The sequence below is a fragment of the Tinamus guttatus genome, unplaced genomic scaffold, assembly GCF_059628265.1.
Source record: "Tinamus guttatus ecotype Peru unplaced genomic scaffold, ASM5962826v1 Tinamus_guttatus_pri_ptg000327l, whole genome shotgun sequence".
Classification (NCBI taxonomy): Eukaryota; Metazoa; Chordata; class Aves; order Tinamiformes; family Tinamidae; genus Tinamus; species Tinamus guttatus.
In genome coordinates, this window is record NW_028288861.1 from 8,495,643 (window position 1) to 8,511,975 (window position 16,333).

Consider the following 16,333-nt stretch of genomic DNA (forward strand, 5'->3'; position numbering starts at 1 on the left):
TTTTACCCTTCGTTGGGGTTCAGAAAGGATTCTGAGCCCTTTTCAATGCTCTAGTTGTTTTTGTTTGCTTGTTTGGTTTTGTTAGCTCATGTAAATAACTGATGCTGTATGTGCAGGCTAAGGACAGTTTTAGAAGGGGGATATCTATCCTGTACTGTGCTGGTGCTTAACATTTTAATAAAATACCCATCAGAGACGGAAAAGGAAGCCTTGCAATACCTTTGCTGCATCCCTCCTGCTTTCTCTATTCTTCTGGCTCCTCCCAGTGGTCTTTCCTGTCCCTGCCAGCTAAGACTTGCAGTCCTGTTTAGAGGGACCGTTGGCAAGACTGGGACATTCACATCCAACCCAGCATTCAGTGTGGGGACTTCTTAACCTGGGCTGCTCCAGGTCTATGAGAGAAGCTCTAATGGGCACTGATAGGATGATTTGTAGGATTTGGACTTAATAGGAAAGCTACTGTTTAAAAAAAAAAAAAAAAGACTTTGAGGCTTTCTCTGTGGTTCTGTTCTGGAGGAGCTGCTTGCAGATGAAAGTGGTGGTTCAGATACTGAAGAAGAGGTCAGAATCTGGCCCATAAAAGGTACGTATATATTTTTTTGCCTGGCATTGAAACAGCCATGCCAGGTAATTCCACATTTATGAGAAGATACAGAGATTCCTCTTGTCTCATTATATTTTTGATCCTACTGCTTTGAGGACATGTTTGAGGATGCAGGTTGCAGGCAATGACTAATGAAATGTCTCAGACCTCATTCCATGATGAGGCAGCCACCAGTGTGGAAAATGCTGCTCCTCTTCTGGGGGAATTTTGTTTCTTGCTGTCTGCTAGAGGGAACCCACTTTCTTGTTCTTCTTTTAGCTATCAGTGGAAGGGGAAGATTTGGGGAGTTTCAGATATAGGCACGAGAGCTGGGGTGAAATGTGTGGAGGAAGCTGGGAGAAGAGAAACTGGTAGAGGGTAATTGTGGGAGGGCAGGGGAGATGTGAGGCAGTTTTGTGGGAAAGAAGCTGACTTGGTGTGGGTCCAGGGAGTAGCAGGTGGCTGAGAACATTATTTTTCTGTAGACTTACTGGGGTTCAACCCGATTCAGTTGAGCACTTTGAGAACTGGTGGAGAAAAGTGGTGGCGAAGTGGGCCAGCACTGTGGTCACAGCTCTGCTCGGGGCTGTCCCAGAAACGCGATGTCCCTGGCGGGACGTAAGCCCATGGGACGTGTCAGAGGGCCGAGCACCCTGTCCTGCCAGTGGCGGTGGCCACAGTGAAGTGGGGAGCACACAGGGTGATCCGAGCTGCTGCAGCCTGCGCCCTGCTGCTGCGCCTCAAGCTCACCACAAAGTCAGCCGTTAGTGTCGCTGTCAGGAGGATTACCATGTGCAGAGGAGCTTCTCCAGTGCACAAGTGATTTGCTTGTGCAGGCTTTCCCCATGCTTTGGTGTTTGAGAGTGTCCCTTAAGGAATCAGAGTGGATCATTAGCAGCCAGCACCGCTGGGACCCTGAGCACATCCATTAGCTTGAACTGGAACCAAGGGTAGGAACAGCGCTGTTGTGTCCTGGCGCCTGGTGCTCTTCCAAGCATCAAGTACACCATTAGCCTTTGGGAAATAAAATATTAAAAATAATTTTGGAAAACATCAGAGTTCATTCCTTCTGGGAAAGAGCTTCCCTGCTTACATGGTTTCAGCTAAACATGGAGTTGTACTTTTTTTTGGAAGGAAACATGGTCAGGTCAGCTTTGTCCCCTGCCAGAGTAGGCTTTTATTTAATATGGAACTTACTTTGATCATTTGATGATTAAAAATAAAAATAAGTGAAGACTTTACTCCAAAAAAACAAATGCACCTTTGCTTGCCATGCTTACAAGCTTGGCATTGCAGCCATGAAATCCTGCAAAGGAGATGGACTTAAAACTACAGATAAATGTGAAACTAATTAGCTTGCCGTCATTGTCCGAGCTCAATGAAGTGCCAAAAAAAAGTAAACAGTCACAGTGAAAGGCAGCATGGATCTAAACAAATTCTTTCAGCTTTAGTAATCTCTAGTGCTTCCTTAGTAAAAGAGGGGTTGGAGACTTTTTTGTTGTTCTGAAGCTGGGATTGTGCTCCGATACTGGCACCGCAGGGACCTGCTTTCCTAAGCATTATTTTGCCATAGAGCCTGTGCTACAATCTCTTTCTCATTGTTGCATCAAATTGTGCAGGCGATTGTGGTAGCTGCATGTGATAAGTGGGCATGCAGCTGCACGCATAGTTTTTCCTCTTGCTTTGGACTCCTGCCTTTAAGAGATCAGGCCATGAATGATGACAGTCTTTGGATTTGCTTTGCAGCAAGCATGATCCCTGAGAGTGCCGCCTTTTCCAAAAGCAGTTAGTCAATGGATTTGTCTTTAGATGAAGAATTTCCTATGCTCTGCCCTGCATGGAGCGTGTCAGCTGCGGGGAGGATTGTGGCTGCAGTTGCGTATGCTGTGAAATTCCCAAGATTCCCATCACCACCCTCATTTAAACATCCCCCGGCCCTGCTATAAACAAGGGAGAGACGCTCACCCTGCACCCTGGCTGAGAGCCGAGGATCCTGGCCGCGCTGGCTGCAGACAGACAGCGCAGAAAATAGTGTCAGGCTGTGAATCATCTTGGTGGGACCGGCAGCCACCACCAACAAAATCGGGCAGAGCTGGGGGCGCGTTGCTTAACAAGCAGTGTGTTTCTCAGCAGGGCTCTGGTGGGCCCGTGAGGCAGAAGGGCACGCAGCACTGCTGGCAAGCAGCTGCCTTCGCCTGCGCGCTCGGAGGTGCCTCCTCGCCTGTCCCCTTGCAGCAAGGCAGGGCTGTGCGTGTAGGGGATGGGCCTCTTGCTGCTGGCTGGTTTTCTAAGGTGGCAAAGCCTACAGAGCTGGGTTATTTACTGTGCGGCCCTTCTAGTGACTTTTGAACCGTTTCATTCAAATTTGAAAGAGGAGTAGAAATTTCCAAGATGGTTACATTCCTGCAGGTTTGTGATGTGCAGCAGGTGGATAGAGAAGCAGGCCCAGCTTGACACCTTGTCCCAGGAGAGACATGGGGAGTCCAGCGGGTACAGGCCCTGTGTGGCTGCTGCCAGCTACCTACCCCGGCACAGGCTGCATCCGAAGCAGCCACAGCAAGTGGTGCCTCTTGCCTGGTAGAAAATGCATAAAGACTATGGGAAGAGCTGTGAAGGGGAAGTCAGGACAAGGGCAGTGTGTGAGAGTATGGCTCACCAGTTGTGTTTTGCTTTTCTGTTCCTATCTCTGCTACGTTGTGCCTTTTAATTCTGAGGAAAAAAAGAATCTGTGCTTACGAGCTGCGGTGTAGATAAAACCCTGTAGCTTAACAAGTTGAGTGTGAGACTCAGGTGGCTGGTGGTGTCCTAAGTTCTGCTGTTACCAGCGGAAAGAGGCTTGAAAACTCTGTCTCCATCATGGTGGGCTTTGCAGGGGTTGGCTACAGCCCAGCAGCTCCTCAGGGGGTGCGTTGTGCCCCGAAGCTCTGCACCCCCTGCCCGCTGGCCCCGTGGGGCTGTGCGTGCGCCTGCTCCAAGCCGAGCCACTCAGCAGAAAGCGGCGTGGGCCTCGCTCTGCTGGCGGGGCAGCGTGAGCAGTGGATTCAGCCTTCCTAGGCCCATGTGCTGGGGAATGTGTGGGAGTAGTTTGGCCATGGCAGGTCCAGGGGACTGTTCAGGTAGAGGCCTGTGGACCTGAGCGCTGCCACGGGGCTGCTTTTGCCAGCTCCAGTTCTCCCTGGGGAACAAAACGAGCAGGAGGGATGTGCAGGGGCTGTGCCACTGAGGACTAGTAGTTCTTGGCAGGTTATTCCCTGATAGATTTTTTTTTTTCTGAGGGTTTTGGCCCATGCAGAAAGTTTGTGGGACCACAGCCTTAGATTTTGAGGTGCAATCTCACACTCAAGCAGGAACTGAAACTTTTTTGCATTATGGTGCATTTTTAGCACCTAACTCTGGAAGGGCTGCAGCTTTGTTCTTGAAGGCCATCGCCTGCTATGGAACGGTGCCAGGGCACCCTCAGGACTAGCTGCATGCCCTAGTAATCCTCTTCTATCTGTGCCACTCTGCAGTGCTTCCCTTTGCAGGGTTGTCTGCTTGCTCTAAGTCACCTGGAGCAGCTTTCCTGTGCTCCGAGTCAGCGCGCACGGTCCTTTGGAGACTCCAGGGTGCAGCCCGCTTCCTCTGGTCACCGTGCCCCCATGCTGCTGCGAGGTTACAAGGAAAACGGGAGCTCCCCTGCCCCTGGGAGGCAAATGCAGCCTCCCATAGCGTGGAGCTGCTCAGAGCTCGGGAAGGCGTGCTTCCTGGACGTGTGCCAGCACCAAGGAACGGCGGCAGGCTTGCAGAAATGCCACAGGCAAAACGAGAGCGCGGGTAATTCACAGACTCCCAGGGCTTGACAGGCAGTCATCCAGCCTCACTTCTTGTATAAGACTGGCTCCTCGTTTCATGTACCCTGTCCCACACCCAATAATCTGTGCTTGCCAGCACAGAGACTGGAATTAACCAGTCTCAGGGCAGAATCGAATGGAGATAGGGAATCTGCTGCTTCCCCTGCCTGATCAGCCACGCTCTCCAGAGCAGTGTTTTATTTCTAATCTGAAACTACCTGGCTGCAGCATCTGGCTGCCATTCCCATTCTCCCTTTCGCTAGGAGATTAAAGACTTCCCAATTGTCCCGTGTTAACTCCAAAGGACTACAGAGGGGTAAAAGCATTTTTATTCAGGAGGCTAAACAGATGGAGCTCGCTATGGGACAAATACTGCAACTCTCAGCCACTGGAGTCTCTTTTCCCCATCTTTCCCCAGCGGTCAACATCCCTTTCTAAAGCAGGAAAATTGTGTTTTTACCAGTACTTTCATTGGTGCTGTATACTGGTGTCATGTAACTTCCATATCCTTACCTACCATGTCCTTCTCTGGGTGCCATCCGTAAGGACCAAGGCTGTTTTTTATCCATGCTCCTAAGGGGAAGTACTTGGAGCCGTTCCGTGTAGTGCAGAGAAGGGACAAAAATAATCTGTGACAGAAAATCTTTTCTGTGTTGTCACTGGTTTAAAAGGCCCAAAGGAATGAATCGCTGCGGGGAAATAGGGTCTTTGGCCTACACAGAGTGGGGAGAGAGAAATGAAAGTGCCCTCCAAGGGAAGAAGGAAAGGAGAGGCAAGTCCTTGCAATATCCCTGTCAATCCCAAGTAAAACTCTCAGGAGAGAGTGGGGAAACAACGGCTGCAGGAAGCTGCCGGTGCAGCGGCAGGGCCTTGGGAGCAGATCCCTGCCTGGCTGAAAGCTGCCAGCTCTGGACCTTTGTGGTTAGTTGGCTTTGGTGAAACCCGCAACCACTGGCATGTGCTTTGTCTTTCTCATCGTGGGCTGCTTGCTGACAGGCTGAGTGGTGACACAGAGGCAGTATCCTAGCAGGAATGTAGCTGAGCCATTGGATCAAACGCTGGACTTGTGCCAAACCAGTCCCATTTTGGAGCAACTCAACTATCTGGTGGGCTGGAAAAAAACTTCTGGGGAGCCTTGACCAAGGTTGCTAGAGAGCAAAGTAGCAGAGAGTTTCCATCCAAGAAGCATCCAGGCAACATCCCCTCACAGCAAACAGAGGAAGCGGTACCGTCCTGTGGCGCGGGGCAGCGGGTGAGGCTGTGGGGAGCAGGCTGGGTGCCTGGCGGGGTTGTGGAGCCCCACACCAGGCCTGTGCAGGGAGGAGAGCTGCCGGCCTGCCACGAGAGCCGGCCGGGGCTCCCTGTGCCATGGGCACTGGCCGTCTGCCTCTCCAGGGACTCCTCGCGCCTTCCGGGACACGACTGCAGGTCGGGAAGCAGGTCCCAGCTTCGGCATTATTAGAAGCAAATCTGGCATCTGGGCTGGCCGGCTGAAGAGCCCAGGCATTTGGCTGTTTATTTTTCTTCTGCCTTTGGCGCTTTTGCTCTCTCCAGAAGAAGGCCTTAGTGCGTTGCTAGCACACCGCCCAGCGCTACATGAAACTCCCACTATTTTGAGGAAGCCAGCTCAGGCTCTTTTAAAGTAATTGCTGTTTCTTTGTGATTCTTGGACAAATTAAAACTAAATCCCTTGCTGCCGCATTGTTTTTGTCTGTTGCATGGGTAGGCAAATCTGTGGTCGCAAATCTCCAGCATATCAAAATAGCCCGGTTCTGCTCTCACTTGGCCTAACGTTCCCGAGTAATTTCATTAATGTCAGTGGAGACGTTTCCTCTTCGCACTGGCACAGAGCTAGTTTGGATGGGTGCCCCCGCTGTGCACAGAGGAGCTGCAGCTCTCCCCTGCTGCAGCTAGCAAGCTCTGTGTGGTGGAGAGGAACTTGCTGGAACGTAGGACGTGAGCACGAAGCTGCTGGGGACTAGTGAGAGCAGCTGTCCTTTCTCAAGCTTGTGAGCAGCTTTCCCAAGAGCAGGTTTGCGCTGGCAGCTGGTCATTTCCCCAGCACTTGCTCTATGGCATCAAGGAAAGAGACCTTTGCATTGACCATGGCCTATTTGGAGAAGTTCTTGAGAGGAACTCAGTTCCCTCCTCCTTCTCCCCCATTCTAAATCTGTCCTTTGTCATCTTGGAGTCTGGCATGTTGAGCCACTCACTTTCTTGGCCTAAAGGACAGTGGGGCTCAGAGCATTAGATTTGTTGGAGCAGCGAGGGTCTATTTTTAGCTGAGCTGTGTTTGAGGGCAGTGCAGTAAGTGCAGGTAGTGTGTCCAGGGATGAGGTCAGGGGGTTCGTGGCTGCTGCGATGCTGAGCAGAGCTCTGGTGAGCCCGGCAGCGGGAGGTTCGCGGGTCCCCCCGGGGGTGCTGCAGGGAGGGGGCTGCAGTGGGTGTAGCTGGTGATATGCTCAGGCAGCCAAAACCTGGTGTTGTAATGTCTGGGACGGTCGGAGTTTGGAAAAGGCCCCGATGATATCACCCTGCAGAACTGTTAACGGCAGAACGCAGAAAAGGAAACGTTCACAAGTCCTTTCCAGATCCTGTAAAGGAGAGAAGTTAATGCTCTGTCTTCCCATTGCCACCACTCTGCTTGAAAATGGCTTCCACTCAAAGCCAGGCTTCAAAAGAGGATTTTTTCCCCTCGCTTTTCTTCTCCTTTCTGCTGCCATCTTTCCAGCACAAGCAGTAAAGTGAGAGCAGAAAGCGCGCAAGAGCAGTGGCTCTTCTGCACTGGCTTCCTGCAGGGTCTCTGAACTCTGCAAACCGTCCTGCAGTTCTGCTTAATCCGCTTCCAGAAGAGATAAACAAGCAATGGTGCTTTTAGTGCTGGCACAGAGCATCTGCAAAGGGATTAAGGTCCGCACGAGCTCTCCCATGCTTTTCCTCATTTTTGGCTGCTCACTCTCAGCAGCTCTCTGCACGCCCCTGCTGCCCTGTATCACCACTATGTCCTGCCTGAGCCCTTTGCAAGTGCTGCACCGAAGGTGTCCTTGTCTGCAAGACCTTCTACAGCACAGCACAGCCCCTCTGCTCAAAAAAAGCCTCTTTCCTCTGAAGGTGGGAAGTGACTGGTGGGGGCAGATACTGCTTAGTTACTCCCAACTCTGTGCTTCTGACATGGTCTGCCCGCTGTCACAGGCACATGGGTGAGTGCGGGGTGGGGGAAGGAGAGGCCCGGAGCTGCAGCCCGCTCATGTGAGTGAAGTGAGCAATAGCCTGTGCTGCACGAGGAGTGTGAGGAATGAGGTCACCCAGTGACTGCTTGAACTGGGCAATTATCTGTGTGATTTTTCTCAAACCGAAATGTGGAGAACATGTGTGTGAAATATTTTCCCCCAGAGCTTCGTGCAGCAAGACCTGCAGATTGACAGGGCTGGCACGTGAAAGCAGAGCCTGTTAAGCTCTCCCTAACAGGGAGAGCCTTCTCCTGTAGCTGGTTATTCACTGCCAATTCAGGGAGTCCTGCTTTTCCCCTTCCCTGGCACTCAGGAGCACATGCTGGACTTCTCCAGCTGCCCATGGTGGATAATCTCAGTGTGGAGCTCCCATTCTTGTGCTTGCAGAAGAGCCAACTTGCCAGGCAATTTGGGGAAGGGGCAGGTAGATAACGCTTCTCATGTCCTGGATTCACCTCTTTCAGCTTGGACACTCGTTTGCAGACTCTATCTGAAAGAACGAGGGACAAAAGGACTGCAAAGATGTGGTTACACTTGTGAGCACCACCTTGGTAGCGAGCATGGCACTACCCTTAGGAAAACCAAAAGATGAGGAGATGCAATTGATTTTCCAGTATCTTTCACTGCTTTCTGGAGTAGATCCCAGAGGGCAGGGGTGGGGAGCAAGTTAGGCACGGGCTTTGCTTTGCATTATGGCTTCAAGGAAGGACCTTGTGATCTTCCTCTGAGAGGGAAAGAATCTTTCTCCAGGAAGTTCACTGAATGTCGTAATCTGAATTGGGGGTAGTGGGAGTAGTTGGGAAACTAGGAAGATACATTGAACATAGTGCTGACCAGGTTAGCCAAACGATGACTAAGGTGGGGAAGGGATTATTGTCTCCAAACATCTGCGAGACTATGGGGATTACTTTAACAAAGGAGAAAAATCAGACTGAGATCAGAAAGTACTTCCTAGAAGTGGACCGTGCCTCCCTGAGGAGGGGGTGGGAGTCCTGTGTCTGGCAAGATGGAAACAGCAGCAATAGCAAGTCTCATTACTTGCCATATAATGATAACAAATAATGTAAAATAAGGCTTGGTAAAACACTAGAATTCTCCAGTAACAACCAAATGCGTAAGGTGGCAGGAGGACCAGGGTGGGACTTGGTGGCTCTCTGAAGCTGACAGGGAGAACCTATGAGTCCTGGTGGCTTCCATGAGCTGTGGCACAGATTTAGGCTGTGTTTCACTAATGCTTTGAAAAAGAGCTAATTTTACTGTTGGGGCCTTTCTCTGAGTGTTTCCACTTGGAGGAGGAGGAGTGTGGTACAGCAGGGACGAGTTTGTACTTTATTTGCTGCCTGTAGCACAGCTTTATTTTACTTCCTTGTTGGAAGATGCTCCTCTCCACTTTCTTCTGGTGATAGGTGATGGGCGTATGCATGTGTTGGTAAAAGAGGGTGTTTGGAGTGGAAGGATGTCTGAGGAAGTGCAGAAAGGCAAGTGTGTGTGTGTGTGTGTGTGTGCACGCTGTGATCCCAGCCAAGGGCTGGGGCAGAGACCTAAATGGGGAGTCAGATCCTGGAGCAGCTCCTCTGGGATATGGCCAAGACCTTTGATGTCGTGCCTGAAGGGAGACCAGGGTTGTAGGTGAGAGGAGCAGTTGGATCTATGGGCCCAGATGAGACCATAGACCTGGCTTAGCTTCAGCCAGGAGGACAACAGGGCTGAGCCTGAGGGTTAGTCTGCAGGTAGTTTCTCAGAATGACACTAGGAGCGATCTGTTAACACCAGTGAGAAAGAAGGGGTCAAGGGGAGGGCATTTTAGTGCTTTTGGTTGTTAGCTTGCTGAGTGGTGAGTCCCTGATTAATTCAGTAACACTGGAGCAAGGTGGCAGCATTCTTTCGTCTTTGCAAACCTGAAGCCTCGATCATCTTTAACATGGGCTGTAGTAGCTCTGGAGAGTTAAAATGTGAAAGGGGAACACTATTGCCTTGTGCCCTTACCCATCTGGTCTGGTGATTATTATCTTCTAAATGATAGTCATAAGATAAGAAGGAAAATATGACTGAGAGGGTGCTGGGAGAACTGAGCCAGTCTTGTACATCACCTGCCCAAGCAGTGGCAGAGGAAATGCATGAGTCAGGGCCTGGGAGCAAAGCACGGGCAGAGCATGAGGGCAGCTGGATGCCAACCACAGGACTCGGTCTCTACCTCCCCTGCACGCTCTGGGAGGACTGAAGAGTTTCCAGGCCAGCCTTACAGGTCACGAAAGTGCCAGGCCAAGGGGCAGTTATCTCATAACTGAGAGACAGACAAGTACGAGGAAGAAAGACAAGAAAAGGGGCTGGTGGTTGCAGTCACTTTTTATCCTGGAGTAGGTTAGTGGGAGTACAGCCACACAGGAGTCATCTCACAGGCTTCAAGGAATGAAGCACAAGATACTAGAAGAAACAGGCATTTTCAACATAGTAGCAAGACCGTCACCCATAGTTATCCCAAAAGAGGCTGCATTAACTCAGAGACACTTTTGCTTTCTCCCAGTCCTCCATCCACATTCAGCAGCTGAACCCCAGCCTGCTGCTGCCCCGCACTTGTTAAATTCCCATGCAGCGCCTGCATGGAGGCAACAACTCCTCCTCTTCCTCATGCTGTGAACCATTCATCTTCATGTGTCCCTGGGACGGAGAGGACAGAAGCAGGACCAGGGGCAGCTCTCCATTGGAAGGACGCCCGCAGCTCACCCAGAGGCAGCTCAAGGTGTGGAAAGGGGCCGTGTACCCCGGTGCCGAGAAGAGTGGCCCGAGTGGGGACAGAGCCAGCCTGCAGGGCAGTGTACCGTGCAAAACCGAGCCAGCTTCCTTCCCAGTGGTCACATGTGGGTGAAGGGGGCTCCATCAGCAGCGTGTGTTCACATGCAGTCAAAAAGGTAACTTGAAGTCCACTAGCAATGTCACCTGTCACTTGTTTGTGCTTCTAGATGTCCTCGCTGAGAGGTGACCAGCTGCCACATCACCACCAGGCCCTGGGTGCTGCAGTGCACCTAGCTTTAGTCGCAGGGGTACCTGAACTAAACATGTAGCCCTTAGCCCTAGACGGATCTGTACCGAATATCTCTCACTTGTAGGTGCTGAACTTGTGTGATGCTGCTCAAGAAATCTTCCTGGGAAGAGAGACAGCTGATGCTGCCAGAGGAAAAGGAACTACCCCACAGGTCCTGACCGTTCCCTCCTGCAGTGCCAAGCAGCCTGGAAAAACAGGCTGGGAAACTGAGAGCCCGCTTCTTTCCCAGTGTTGGGGAACTCTGCGGGACTCTGACAGGGCAAGTGGTGGGTCCAAGCTCATCCCATGGTGCTCCTCAGCTCCACGCCTAGAGCGAGACCGCTCCTCGTTTTGAGTCTTGTACTGAAGGGTGAACGTAGAGTCCCATGAGACTAATGGCGGCCGTGCGGATTCCCCCCGTCTCTCCACAAAGCCGACCTGCCCCCAGAGCCGTGGAGGGCAGGAGCAGTTAACGCTGCAGCTGGGGAGACATGTGCGCGCTGGCGAGGATAGGTTCTTTCCGCACAGGCTGCTGTTTGTGCATGACCTAATCTGGGTTCGTTGATTCCTTGCGCTGTGAGTCACGGCGTGCACGGTCTCCTGGTCGCTGCGTTGGGCCACAGTACTTCACGGTCGGCTTTTGCTCTTCCCGGAAGGAAAAGGTCCATTTGACTTTGTGCTGTGCGGTGTTTGGTGCTTTCCCGTTGACGTGTAGTAAGATCACCATCGCTGTGAGCTGCCTTGATGGGGAATTGACGTGGTGAGACCTTCTCAGCAGCAAGTAACATTGCGTGGCCAGGACTCACGCTGGTCCAGAGCGATGCCTGTGTGAACAGTTTCCCCAGAAGAGCCATCTGCAGCAATCCAGGCTTTGGAGAGATGCAGCAGCTAGTGTGGGGCAGCCTAAAAAAAAAAAAATAAAGTATAAAAATAAAGTGGTGGAAGGTGGTCAACTGTGGCAAGGCGAGAGCTGCCTTCCTCATCGGCCTGCCCAGCACGCATGGAAAAGCTGGTGCCACCAGCAAGCCTGGCCCCTCCATGCGGGGCTGTCCCCCTGCCTGCAGCTCGTGCGGCCGCCGAGCAGATTCCCAAGCTGCGAGCGCTGGGCCCCGGGTACCAGATTAGCTCTTTCTATTTCCTTTCATTTAGCAGAATCCTGCAGAGCTGGGCAGCTGCCAGTCAGTCCGTCAAGACGCAAACTATTTTGGGAATTTTTATGATGGAACAATATTTTTTCGGTAAACAAACGGAAAGCTGTTAAACAGGGACCTTCACCTCGCAGCTCCCGGTTCAGCTCCCTCACTGCTGCGATACCACAGTGACTGCACTGTCCGCTCTGCACAGCTCCCTTCATGGCTCCGGCAGGGGCAAAACAAATAGCAGCTTTTTCCCCTTTTCATGAACTCCTCAACAAAAAAAAAAAAAAAAAAAAAAAAACAAAAAAGAGAGAGAGAGAAGAAAAAGAGCCATTTTGGTTTAAGCTGCGGGAGCATTTTCTTGGTGGAGTTAACCCCTCGTGCACCTGAGGGTGTGCTGTGCGTTGGCTCATTAGTGGTGCTGTGTGCCGCGTTACCCAAGCGTGCAGCGTTTAGCCACATCCCGGGCTGCATTTCCTCAGGGCTGCCAGAACCAAATCCAGCGTGGCAGCGACACAGGGCTGACTGTGCACAAAAGGAAGACTTCCCTTTTTGAAGCGTCTGTTAATAGGAAGTCCCAATGGAGTCAGAGGGTGCGTGGATGAAGATGTTGTTTGCTCAGAAGAATGAAGCAGGGAAAGGAAATACAGAAATCTTTAAGGCACTAAAATGGAGGTACCACATTTCTCAGGGAAAGAACCCATAAGGGGCCCATTATTCCGTCTTGCTGACATGGACTAAAATTGGTTTCATAATTCTTCATGTATCTTTGGCAGTGGAGAATCTGTTCTCACGTGGGGTTTATCTGCCCCAGACTTTGGGGGAATTGGTTGATGCCAATCAACTGGAATGAGCCGGGACGTTTGTACGCGCTAGTCCATTCCACACACGTTTTGTCCACGTCACAAAGACTTGTGGTTTTCCTCAGTTCCTGGAATGTCCAGTCCAGCTTGTACAACAGTGTTGGCTCACACAGGCCCTACTGGCAGCCCGTTAACTCCGCAGCAGGCAGATCCCTAAGTGTCTCCGGGGATGGTACTCGGCTTTCCTCCTCTGCCCCTTGCTCCACTGTCAAACCACCAGGGAGTCGTGGTGGGACCTGCTGGAAACTCAGAGTGGGACCTTTTGCTTGACCCATCCCGATTCTGCCTTGAGATATCTCTTGTAATTCATTAACTGTTCTCATTCTGTGACTCTGCTACTAATGACTTTTTCAGAGAAGCCTTCAGTAAAGTTGCCAGCGAGCAGTTGCACCTTCTCCCTGGCCAGCTGCCTTCCCTTCTCTGTGGGCAGTAGCAAGCCCTGCACTTTTCTCTCTCATCCTCTGGTTTCTCCTGTTTGCTTTTGCAGCCTCCATGCGTCAGCACTGGAGCCTTTGCCCCTTACCCTGCTCTGTCTCGCTCTGACTCTTCCTGGCATTTCTCCCATGCCCGTTCGTGTGTGTGAACCTCTTCTCACTTGCAGGTCCTTAAAACCCTCCTAGGGCAGCTTCCTTACCCTGTTGTCGCTTCTCTTCCTGCCCTTTGCCCAAAATGGCTCTCCTTGGCTCTGTGTTGAGTGTGCTGCTCTTGGCTGTATAGGAGTGGAACTCATCTGGTCCCACCAGGCGACCCAGGAGTGCTCTGGAGACACAGGGCGAAGATCTCGGGCACCGCGGCAGGGCTGCGGTATGGGACGCACACCGATCCTCGAGCTCCCTAGCATTTAAGGCTGCCCCACTTTGCAGATGGATGTACAGACACCAATGTGCTTAAGTACTTTGGATTCCAAGTCTGCACTTTAAACAGACACATAAGCTGTCAAAATCCCTGTGGCTCCTATTTCCTGTGATTACAGCTTCTGCTGTCTGTTACTGGAGTCTCGCTCCTATTTCCTCTTCCTGCTTTGGCTTCTCTCTCTTTGCCCACTAACTTCCCTTCTCTTCTTCACACCTTTCATCTCAGGCCCGGGACGTTCAGCATGCCTATCTCTCTGCTCCATCTGGCTCTCCAAGAACGAGACCGTACTCTATCCCTGATAAACAACCCAGCCACCCTCCTCCTTATCTCGTTCTCTTGAGCTGGTCTTGCTCTTCTGTGAAGCCTTATCTCGCCAGCGTTCAGTGACTTAGCCCAATCAGTGTTTCTTATGCCTGTCACTCCCAGTCCTCCTGCTCAGACTCATTTCATCCCCAAAGAAGGCTTCACTTTCTGCTGCAGTTTTATTCCTCAAGGTTTTTAGCCCCTGTATCTTCCCAGTCCCTCTGCACTCCGCCCTCTCTGCCAGCCAGGGGCCACACTCCAGGAGGTCACTCTGGAAAGGGAGAGACAGGGAAGTGCAGGACAGTCCTAGAGCAAATTGTGTCAGTATAATGTGTTCCTCTCATACCTCAGACGGGTATCTCATACCTGTCTGGTCTTAGCCAGTAGTTTTCCAGCTCTTTCTTCTTAATGTCAGGCCCTTAAACCCAGCCTTACGATTCTCCACTTGGATTTGAGCACTCATCACATGCAGGCATAGTAGAGTACAGTTTCTTGCCCCAGCTCCTCCTCTGCTGCAATTTAGTCACAACTGCTTTCTTACAACTCTAGAGACTGGGCACTGGAAAGGCTCTGCAGCCAGCGCCAGGAATGATTCCACCCTGTCAGGCCCAGGCACTGGGGTGACGGAGCAGTCCTCGGAGCAGGACCAGGAGCATGGGCAGTCCCTGGGCATGGAGCTTGGAGCTAACGCCTGGGGCTCTCACTCATAGCCTTGGTGCTCAGGGCAGGTTTCAGGCTGCTCTCTGCCTGCTGCTCATTTTCCTTTCGAAAGCATCAGTCAGGACATCTAGCCCGTCTGAGAGACTGCTACCCCCAGGGAAGAGCTGATGGCTCCAGGCCTGGTCAGTGCTGACAGCTGCTACGGATGCCCAAGGTAAATGACAAAGCTTAAGGCGGGGATGCGCTCAAGACCATGGCCTGGTGGCCTCAGTAGGAACATGGGGAGGCCACCAGAGAAAGACTTGCCCTCCTCACATGCCCCTGCTGTCTGTAGCTGACAGAGTCATGAGTGAGCTGCTTGTTGCTAATGGGTAGGGCTGAGGGAAAGCAGTGTGGCTTTTCTGTGGCTAGGGCAGCTCTCCCGGACCATAACACTTGCCTGGAAAGAAGCTGAAGGTGCATCAGGAGTAGAAGGGCCTTTTTACAAGCTTCCCTAACCACAAGGTGGTTGTGGCTCTTCCTTCAGAGAGGTTATAGATAAATACACCTACACGGTTAGAGAGGTTATAGATAAATACACCTACATGGTTAGAAAGCAGCTTGGTCTCCATGGCTGTGACAGTACCTGGGCGGCTTTTGGACCGTTTTGGTCAGGGTCCTTTCAGAAGGATGCTCCTGTACATGAGAGGAGCAGAGAAAGGATCTCTAACAGCGACACTGGCAAAGCCCATGTCCTTTCCAGGAGCTTGGGGTCCTGCACTGTCTATGCTCTGCCTGCCTGTGCATCTCCCAAGGACGTTCTTTCTCTCAGCTTCCAACCTGCAGGCATCTCCTGGTCCTCTGTTGTTTATGATACTGCAATTTGTTGCCTTGGAAATAAGTGCTGTTTTATCCCAAACAGAGCCTACAGTTTCACAGCATGATCAAGCACGAGGAGCAGATGGTTTCTCCCATCTCTTCTGTTGTATTTCCCATTATCCTTGTCTGCAGTTGGATGACAGGAATCTATGATTCAGTACAAATATCTGTGGCCCGGCTGTAGCTAACCATGTCGGCTGGGAAGCCATGTTTCTACTGGGATACGACACGCCTCTGGGTCCAGCATCAGTATTTTGGCTTCTTGTAAGCAGAACTTGACCAAAAACCTAAAATAAACTATTTTCTTGCTGTCTTGAGTGGTGCCCATGAGCGGGTGGCAAGAGGAAGGTGTAATACCTGCAGTTGCTGTTTTGCAGGACTCTGCAGGTCTCTTCAAAGGCTTCCTGCACTCTGCAAGCTCATTTTACTGCTTTATGTGTTGACCTTTGGACAGCGCGTCCGTGCCCGCTGGGCAGCTGCTGCCTGGCCTGTCGCGCAGCTCCACGGACGGACGCGCTGCCGCGGTTCGGCGCCAGCTCTGCTAGGTAGGACCCGGGGAGCTGGGTGGAAGCCACGTCATTGTGCAAGTGTCCTTTCCTGGAAACAGTTTATAGGAGAACTCTTGATAGGGGAGCACGGTGGGGTCATGGGTTCTAGTAAGCAAATGGGTGCCAGAGAGATGTGGGCTCCACAGGGCTTTGGGGCTCAGGGGATCTGAAATGCCCAGGGGAATCAGCTGTTCCAGGCCTGAGATTAATTGCTCTGCGAATGGTTCTGTTTTCATTCTTCAGCTTTATTCTGTGTGATTCAATCTGATTTGTTTGAATTCTGTTCTGAGGCTTATGTTCTACCCAGCACTTTGCTGCCTGGATGATGTCTTTCATTGCCAGAGCAAATGGAAATGAGTAAATTTAGTCTGGAAATTAACAAGATGTTTCTTCCTTTCAGAGCAGTGAGATCCTTGAACAACCTTCTAGTGGGAACGGTGACAGC